The following is a 10288-nucleotide window of genomic DNA, read 5'->3' as shown; positions in this document are numbered from 1 at the left end:
GTATTCTTTCTGTATGCATGTCTCTTGGAAACAGCAGCTAGCCCAGAAATGGCACTCTGTGTGCTCAGCAACAGCGTGGTAATCAAGCGTGCCTCTGCACAGCATGGGTCACAGCAGCTGCCTGCTCACTTCCAAGAGGACAATTTAAGCTACCGGTTTCAGCTCCTGCAGCTGGTCCAGAGCCTGTGTAGCAGGATGCCTGCTTCTCCAGCAGTGGAGGTGAGCAGCTTGCTTCACTTGAGTCGTCATCTACCCTGTTCAGTTGGGAAGGGCCTAGAAGCAAAGTGTTCCAGTGAAGCATTTTCAGCTCAAATGCAGGCAAGTTGGAACTTTCTGACTTGGGTCATTGTTCTGCTGTGTGTCTTTCTTTTGAGCAATGGGGCTGTATTGTAGCAGTAATAGAATCAATGTGGTTGTGGACCTAGTTTCTGATTCAAAGATCAATCCTGATTTTTAAGACCTCTTGTGAAATTCCAAGTTATCCCTGTATACAAAGTCACTCCAGAAAGAGAATTTCTTATCACTGAAGAATTAGAAGGAATGTTTTCTTTTTTTAAGTGCTTAATCCTAGCTGGCGAAATTAAGTGTCTTGTTCCCTTGCTCGTGTTCTTTTGATTAGGACCTAACTCAGGACTTCCTGCCTTTTTGTTCAACACATTTAATTCTTCAGTTTTGCTGAATACACTCAATATTGATCTGTGATGGCTCTCTGGATTATCTGCTGAATGTCCAGTCTTAACAATAATTGTTGAAGAAACTGTATGAACGGGGAGAACTAGTTACTTAATTTTGGTACTGCATTGTCTTTTTCTGTCCTTTATAATCTGCCAAAGTTGAATAGAAGCCTCTCTTTGCACTGAATGCTAATTTAAACAGAGAACAGAGGTCATAATTTTGTTGTTAGTTTTCCAGCGTGTCTTTGTGTTTGGGTTTTATGTTAACCTTATGAAATATTAATTTTCGGTAGTGTTGCATGCAGATTTATGAATTCAAATGCATGTTTTTTGGAAACAATGTGTTATAATTTAGGCTTAATGCCTAGGTTGAAAAACTCAGCGAAAAAGGTAACATGTTTGGATTTTCTTGATCAGGAAAATGTTTGGAGAAGACCCCAGTTTTTTCAGAGCTGTGGAAAGCAAATTCTGATCCCACATGTTTCTGTCAGGATGCAACCCTGCACAGTTCTAGGGCTTGATGGTATTCAGGGGTCTGACCAAAGAAAACAATTTGGATTTTCCCACCAGCTGTATTTTTGGCCTTCAGGAATATTATATTGCCCACCCCAAGCAGGCTGGTGTGCAGGAATTCTTTCCAGTGGGATGGCAGCATTGCTGTTGAAATGTCAGTTCATTTTTATCTGTAGACAAATCATTGACTGCTCCCAGGAATGTTTCTCCTTCCGCTTGGTATTGCCTTCTCAGGAAAACTAGTTGTGCAAAATAAATTCCATGTAGATCATGCTGCTTATCTGCATATTTGGAATCTGTGGTTGCAAGATGCCTAAATTAGCAGGGAATTGCCCCAAAACACTTGGCAGCTATTTCTTCATGAAAAATTATCTCCAGAGTATTGCCTGTATTCACCTCTTTCCAACTTTCATTGAAGGCTGGGAATTGTCCTTGAGATGAATTTGGAAAAGAGAAATGCAGAACCACTGTCACTTTCAGCTCCAGAAGAAGTTGAGATTGTCCACTAGTGATAGCATGAAAATAGTTGAGAGCTGCTTCCTTCTGTGTGCATCTGTCACTGATGCGAGGAGGTAACTGACTGTATCAGACTAACTAAAACTCATTCTCAGCAGAAATGCTGAGCTTTTGCCTGAAATTGAGCAATTGCTTCCTCTAAATGCATATCTGAGATCATGAAAGACTGGGCCCTTAGAAGGCTCCGCTTTGCACTCACTGCAGTGAGCAATCCCCCTGTGAACATTGTGGACACAGCAGCACAGCATGGCACTGCAGGTGCCTGTTACACTGAACAGCACACGAGCGGCTGCATAAGTACTTGGTGTTGAAAGAGGGTCTTGTAGAACCACTGCTCCTCACTGTGGTGACAGCTCCAGTAGGATAGGGCCCTTGCCATCCTCAAGATTTCTATGGGGTATTTCAACCATGAGGGGTGGACAAGGAGGTCTTTCTTCCTGTTTCTGTAGACATTGCTTCTTCAGCGCCTCATTAAGTTTTTGTACTGCTCTGAACTGATTTCAGAAGTCGAAGTTAAGTATGACTTTGCTGGCTTAGAATGGTAAGTGTTGAGACTTGGGGTGAAGATTTGAGTAAAATCCTATAGTCTGCAGGGCAATTTGAAGAGACCTATATCTAATAATGTACATTTGGGTTAGCAAACTATTAACGATTGGGTTTGTATGTTCGTGTACCCTTTGACATAGACCGATAGTGACATTTGCCTTTTAAATACTGATCAACAGCTCTGTTGACTGCCTACGGGCAATTCTGCGCTCTTACAAATTGCTCCCAGAACAAAGTTCACCTATGTAGCCAGGATTTTTTTCAAAGCTCAAAGATTTTAAAAGCCTGTTTACATAAACAAGTGTATGAAGGAACACAGAATGGATTTCAATGGATTTCATTAGTAGTATCCCTAAACAATTCACAGGCATGTTTCAGTAGCTAGAGCAGTTCTGGGAACGTGAGCTGAGAACACACCATGCAGACCATATCCCTGGCATTCTCTTGCAGAAACTATTCCCTGGAACTGAGAAACAGTCGCCTCCTCACAGCTGAAAGCAACCACAGGCATCATCAGGAGATGGCTATATTCTTTGCCCCTATGGAAGCCGCTCAGAAACACATAGAAATCAGCTGCAAATGGATGGACCTCAGAAGGTAAGACCAGATAATGCTGCAGGGCAGGGCTGGCTGGCTGGCTGTGTTGGCTGCTAGCACGGAGAAGCACTGTCAGAGCCAGGGGCAGCCACTAATGCAGAGGGTGTGAGGCTGAAATGCAGTCTGGCTGCTGCAGGCTAATGAGTATTGAGCCCAAAAGAAGAGAAGGGGCTGTTGAGGAGTGGGTGAAAGAAGGGAGGTTGTCAGTGCATGATTTGGTAAGAGAGAGTGTGCTGGGAGACTGAAAGCCCCATTTTGTCTGCTGGTGTGAGCTGGCTTGTTTATGGAGGCCAGTTCAGTTGTCAAAGAGCTGGGCATTAGAGGGACTCTGTTTTTCTGCTTGCTCCGTCATCCTGTGCTAAGGGGAAAACAAAACTGGGCTGCACATGCATCTGTGTGGCACCGTCCTGCTGGGGTCTGTAATGGCTTCTCATAATCTTTGCACAGACTTCACAGTTCGGAGATTATGCACACCATATCAACCTTCCTAGTGTCTACCAGACCTTTAGGCTTACTAAACTGAACGTCTATTCCATTGTGATCTGGGGCAGCGCAGGTGAAATTAGCAAGGGGTAAGTGATATTTATTCTGCTGTGAATTGTACCTCGTATATCTGCAGGGTGGAAGAGACTCTGTCCTTTTTAAACTGAGCGTTCACAGCATGGCATCAAAGGCAGGACCGGTACAGGTAACCATGGTGATTGAGAATTGTACCTGGTGGTGTCTAAGGGCCTGTATTACAGAACAGTGTGAGTCTGCCTAGTTGCAGGATGTATAGGAGTCCTGCAAAGACTGCTAAATAGTGTTGTGACTCTTCCAGCTTGCTGCTTCATGGCTTCTTCAGCAAGTGGATGCAATTTTGCTGTGAGGGACGCATGAGTGTGGGGTGTGTTGCTAGAGTAGACTGGGGATGCAAAGTCTTCTGGGGTCCACTCTGTCCCAAGGCCTGTTCCAAGGACACACCAGTCTGCTATAGGACACAGCAGCAGAAGGCTCACATTATTTGAGCCATCTGATGGCTTTTCCCATTGAGAACACCAGCGGAGTTATCATCAGAAACAGGGATATCTTTGTATTCATGTGCATTCTGGAACCAGCAGTTTTATATGGTTAGTGTTAGAGATGGTCACGATTAACATCCTTTCTGGAGTCAGACTACTGGATGTTGCAATACCTCTCCATTTAAAAGGTGGACGTGAGCCTCTCCTGGTCTGATTCTTATTTTCTGCTAGAATCTCAGTAATGGTCCATGGCTTTCTAATATCTGAAGATTGCCGTTTACAGACGACAAGTTTTCTTCTATGCCATTTAAGAGTAATATGAGTTAGTAAGAGTTCTTTCTAAAATTACATTTTTTAAGTATTTTCTCTCCCGCAAATTTCAGTCTGAAATTCATGTGCCTGCCACAGGATGGCAGCAATCGGTCACCTTTAGAGCATCCTCTGTCGGATCGAGCCTTGTATTTCAAGATGAAGTCCAAAGCTGAACTATTCACACAGCATCACTCTGTGAAGATGATATGACAAACACGGGAAAGCCTTTGTGTATTCTTATTCATTATTAATGAAAACCATGTTTTACAAAGCCTATTACAGTATGGTAATTTGGCTAAGTTACAAAAGGGGATAAGCTCTGAATACCTTATCATATAGTAATCAATATGGGAGTTCAAACTTTGGGGAATTAAATACTGAGGGTGCAGTATGTAATATATTTTTAATGCTCCCCAGTGAGTGCATATTTAATTCTTAACAAAATCTGAGGGGTTTCAACCTTTAGGCTTGGGTTTCCAGTACCATCTGGTCATCCAAACGGTACCTCACTGCAATGTGATGGGGTTACTGCAGTGTGATGCATGGCTGTGATATACCTTCAGTTTACCTGGAATTCAGTGTGTGTTTGAAGTCATTCAGTGCCTGGAGCCAGTTATTAGCATGTTAATGTTTATGTACATTTACTTACAGTTAGTTTGCAGTCATCTCATCTGAAACAATAAACCATTTTTATATTCAGGCTTCTTTGAAGTCACTTGTTGCGGTCCCTGGTTGGTTCTGTGGTCAATGTCATCAGCTGTGACCAGTGACCTGCCTCAGCACTGACTGGTAAAAGCAGTAAGATGCTATGTGAAAACTGAAGGGGATTTAAAGCCTTTAGTATGTAAAGGATCTTGTGAAATGGAATTGTTCTTTGAAAGTTCCACTTTGGGAAAGCTGAGCCTTTCTGTTAGAAACTACAGTTTTAAAAATCAGAAAGTGCAGGGATAAAGCAGGAGCTGTAGCCAGCGAGCTCTCTCCCTGTCCTGCTGCCTCCAGCCAGGGACCTATATCTCCATCTCCACTACTGTAGGTATGTGCACCAGTGCTGGAGTGCATGGCCAGTCTCTCTTCTTCCCAGGACTAATAAGGTTTACAAACACGAGTGTCTGTAATCGGGACAGTGCTGCTGAAGAGGTGCTTCAGCTGCTCACAGAACCACTGGGGGAAACAGACAGCGCTTCAGTCTCTCTTCTTACCAGTTTGGGTGTCTGTGCTGTGAATCACAGGTTAACTCAGTCTCTTCTATCTTGTGGTCACGGTGCGTGTTCGTAAGTTCCCTCTTTCACATTTCCTTTTTCCTTTTCATGTTGGGATAATTGTCAGGTGCCTCGTGCAGCCCCTCTGTATGGACTCAGAAAGGCAGGACATCAGGTTAGATACACGACATCCTTGTCTCTAAATTGGAGAGACATCAATTTGATGGATGGACCACTCTGTGGATAAAGAACTGGCTGGATGGCTGCACACAAAGAGTTGTGGTCAATGGCTCAATGTCCAACTGGAGACCAGTAACGAGTGGTGTCCTGCAGGGATCGGTGTTGGGACCGGTCTTGTTCAACATCTTCGTCGCTGACACGGCCAGTGGGATTGAGTGCGCCCTCAGCAATTTTGCCGATGACACCAAGCTGTGTGGTTCGGTTGATGCCCTGGAGGGAAGGAATGCCATCCAGAGGGACCTCGACACGCTTGTGAGGTGGGCTGATGCCAACCTCATGAGGTTTAACCATGACAAGTGCAAGGTCCTACACCTGGGTCAGAGCAATCCCAGGCACAGCTACAGGCTGGACAGAGAAGAGATTCAGAGCAGCCCTGTGGAGAAGGACTTGGGGGTGTTGGTTGATGTGAAAATGAACATGAGCCAGCTTCAGTGTGTGCTTGCAGCCCAGAAAGCCAACTGTATCCTGGGCTGCATCCAAAGGAGCGTGACCAGCAGGTCGAAGGAGGTGATCCTGCCCCTCTGCTCTGCTCTCGTGAGACCTCACCTGGAGTATTGTGTGCAGTTCTGGTGTCCTCAACATAAAAAGGACATGGAACTGTTGGAACAAGTCCAGAGGAGGCCACGAGGATATCAGGGAACTGGAGCACCTCCCACATGAAGATAGGCTGAGAAAGTTGGGGCTGTTCAGGCGGGAGAAGAGAAGGCTGCCTGGAGACCTCATAGCAGCCTTCCAGTATCTGAAGGGGGGCTATAGGGATGCTGGGGAGGGACTCTTCATTAGGAAGTGTAGTGACAGGACAAGGGGTAACGGGTTAAAACTTAAACAGGGGAAGTTTAGGTTGGATATAAGAAGGAAATTCTTTCCTGTTAGGGTGGTGAGGCACTGGAATGGGTTGCCCAGGGAAGTTGTGAATGCTCCATCCCTGGCAGTGTTCAAGACCAGGTTGGACAAGGCCTTGGGTGATATGATTTAGCATAAGGTGTCCCTGCCCATGGCAGGGCGTTGGAACTAGATGGTCTTAAGGTCCTTTCCAACCCTAACTATTCTATGATTCTATGATACAAGGAAGAAGTTCTTTACCGGGAGGTTGGTGAGGCACTGGAACAGGTTGACAAAAGAAGCAGTAAATGCTCCATCCCTGTCAATGTTCAAGGCCGGTGAGGTGTCCCTGCCCATGTCAGGGGGGTTGGAACTACATGATCAGAAGGTCCTTTCCAGCCCAAACCATTCCAGGATTCTGTGCTGGGAGGCTGGAGTGTACAGCATGCACAAGGGCACACCAGAAGTGAGGCAGCCACAGCTGAGAACTGCACAGTGAAGGGAAGTGCCCTCGGGAGAGAAGCAGGTTACCTGATGCCTAGGGAGCACCAGAGACAAGCAACTCTCCCAAGAGGGCATAATACCAGCTGCGAGGCAGTCAGTGTGGTGACTGGTGTCAAAGAGGGTGTGAGGAAGGCAAGTGACAGAGAGAAAGCCCTGTACTGAAGTAGAGCAGAAGTGGGCTCCTTCAGGCAGCTCGTAGCTGGAGTGCTCAGCTTCCTAAAGGCAGAGATAGGAAAACACTAGAGTAACATAAAAGGGAAATCTCAGCCCCAGAATGAGCAAAAAATGGTGCTATGAATTTCAGGTTGTCTTGCTAAAAAAATAAGCTGGTATGATTCAGTGTGGAGAGCCTAGTACCAGACAAGATGTGAGACTCTCAAAGCTGTTAATAGCTCTCTGGCAGGTAGACTTTCCTGGCTGTCTCTGCTAGCCCACGTAGCAATGTATTAATTGGTGTTCTGGAGCAGTCTACTGAAAATATGTTTGGTTTTGTCCATTCTTTTCCCTGCACGAATGATGTGTGCTGAGTGTCTTTGCCCAGCTGTTTGACATCATGTCCCTTTGGAGTCTGAGAAGTCATTTTCAGTATTGGAAGGAAAATATCCTGAGACAGTATAATACTGGGATGACACATTTTTATATCACAGAGGTGGATAATCTGAGGCTGTGCCAGGAATAGTACTGAGAGAAGCAGCACTTCTGCTCCTCTTTGCGGCAGAACCCCTTTTCCCATTGCGTGGGAGGCAGACTCCTTCCCAGCACCGGCTGCGTATGATGGGGGTAGATTGGGCACATCCACATCTAAAGTGAGACAAAGCATACTCTCTGGGGACTTGTGTGGAGGTGCTTGGCATCAGAAAACAAAACTACACGTGGAAAGCCCTGACAGAGGTACAAAAGGAATAACCCAGATCCACCATCATTGACGGTGTCAGACCAGAAGTAGGATCGAGGGCCTATTTAACAAAACGTGCCTCCTACTTATCCCTGAGATTTTAGCAAGTGTACATAAGGAGAGGGAACAATTGAGCCATTGGCAAGATCTTTATGATCTCATACGGGACACGGATTTAGGTTATAGATTTAAAGGTTTAGGAGGATAATTCCGAATTAGATGTGTTCAGCCAGAGCTCTCCACTTGTCATTCCTGAAGTGCCCATGCAGGCTCCTGAGCTGTGTACTGCTACACAGGGTCAGTGTCAGGAAAGCATGTGAAAGATGGTTTCCCTCTGCTGTTCACACAGGTCAGGAGATTTTCATTCTCATCCAACAGCTTGTTGCAGCCTTTGTATCGATCTGTTCTCAGTCTCCTGCTGGCAGCAGCTTTTCTTCATAGAAATCCCAAATGGTGAAAAATCCAGCGTTTACTGCACAGCCACCTCAGCTGCCGTGCAGTGAATGATTTGCCTGGCTGTTTTGCTGTGGTGAGAGAAGAGAGGCACCACCTACTGTCTATGACCAATTGCTATCATTTTTGTGAGTTTCTCACTTGGAATTACCTGGATGTCTTTCCGTGTGACTTTATCTTGCCCCAGATGGAAGGGGATGTTCAGTAGTAGTACTGCCAGTATGTGTAGCTCTACCACTCCCCATAGTAAGAAGATCAGTTCCTGTAGCCTTTTGAAGAAAACTCTCAATAGCCTTGAGCTTTTCAGTTCTCCTCCTTTCAACCAAAGTATGATTGAAAACGTTATGAGAAAGAAAATACATTTGATCTCTGGCCCGGTATCAGGAGAGATCCCTGCACCCACAGGTGCAAACAAGGCTCAGATCGCTCAGCTGATGGGTGACCAACCCCTGAGCTTGGCAGGGATCTGCTGGGTTTGCCTGGGCAAATAAAGCATCCTTTGTGGAACACCTTGGCACCCTAACGGTGAAAAGTGCTGTTCAAATTTTAGGCTTTATTTTTCCAGTTTTCATTGGTAAAGTGACCCAAGGGCTGGCGGACAGCATTTTGAAAGCTCACTTTTTGCTTGTCTATGAACAATAATTGTCTCTGTTTCCCTCTCAGCAGATGCAGTCCTGCCTGACCTGCTCAAAGGATTATGAGTCAAAGTGGGCAATGTGGTATAGTGCCTGACTCCTGGGCCATGTTGTCAAGCTTCACAGTTTTGACGTTAACTCCTCACCTCTTCTGACCTTGCTTGGTAGTGTGTGCTTTTGCCCAAATAGGCAGCCCATTTACTTACACACAAAGCAAACAGTCCTGAAAAGCCAATACTGCTCCTCCTGAAGTGCTGGAGATCTTTGCCATGTATTTGCAAGATTAGAGGGTTATATTTTCCAGGTAAGTCACTCTGAATTCCTTACTGGAGTTGTTTGTTCCTGTTTCATCTTGGAGAAGTCCATCCTTTTTCTGAAGTGCTCTCAGAGCAGAGTCCCAACAAAAGTACTGGTGTTTTAAAGCATCCAAGGGAAAGAAGAGGCAGTGTTTGCTCTTCTGGAGAGCTTGTGTTGTGCTCTTTTTCTCTTGTAGGAATGCTACATTCAGTCACATGGAAAAGCTGTTTGCAGACACATGCGGCTCCTCAGTGGATCTTACTGATAACTATTACCTATGCATTGTTGTCAGCCTTTTGATTTGAAGTTGCACTGTCAACATAATTTTGTTAAGTAGATCAATTTAGAAATGTGACATTTCTAAAAAATGTGAAATTTAAAACAAAAAATATTTTTGTCTTTAGATAAGTCTTGCTTCAGTGTTTACCATGAGGAAGGCTGGCATCTATAGCCTATATTTCTGTGTACCACTAAGGCATCTTGAAGACTGCTGAGGTGATGGTCTTCTGTAAAACTGTTGAACCCAAGCTTGTGGTGAAGACACAGACAGGTGCCACTATTGCCTTTTCTTAGTGTCCTTTTAACGGAAGAGGTTGGAAAGCATATTAGTAACTTTCACTTGGCATTATTAAAGACTGAGAAAGCTTTTCCTGAAATTTTTTGTAATCCATATGTTTAAAACTCCTTCACAGGCAGCTGGGACTGGCACATAGTTTCAGATTTGCTAGGGAGAAGCAGGCTGATAGAGTGATACATAAAGTGATGGCACACATGCTTTTTCTTTAGGAAATTATGCTGAAATGAATTTCAGCATCAGAAAATCCAGTCAATTGAGAGAATCTACCTTCTGTTTTTGTAGAAGTCCTGGGGTTTGAATGGGGGGAAAAAAAGAAAAAGAGCATTTTAGCTCTTTTAAACCCTTACAGAAGAGGTTGTACAGACAATCAGCCTTTCCTTACTCACAAAAGGCTCAGGAAGAGAGAGTGGAGTGGGCAGTGGTGATGGAAGGTAGATACAGGCTGAAGTGCTACAATACAGACGTCTGCCTCAGTGCTCTTATCATCCCAACATCACCCCCACTCTT

This window comes from Pezoporus flaviventris, unplaced genomic scaffold (assembly GCF_033815535.1).
Source record: "Pezoporus flaviventris isolate CSIRO_AGI_PZ_B2104156 unplaced genomic scaffold, CSIRO_AGI_Pfla_v1 ptg000066l, whole genome shotgun sequence".
NCBI classification, from domain to species: Eukaryota; Metazoa; Chordata; class Aves; order Psittaciformes; family Psittacidae; genus Pezoporus; species Pezoporus flaviventris.
The sequence above is the reverse complement of the archived record's forward strand: the minus strand, read 5'-3'. Positions refer to the sequence as shown.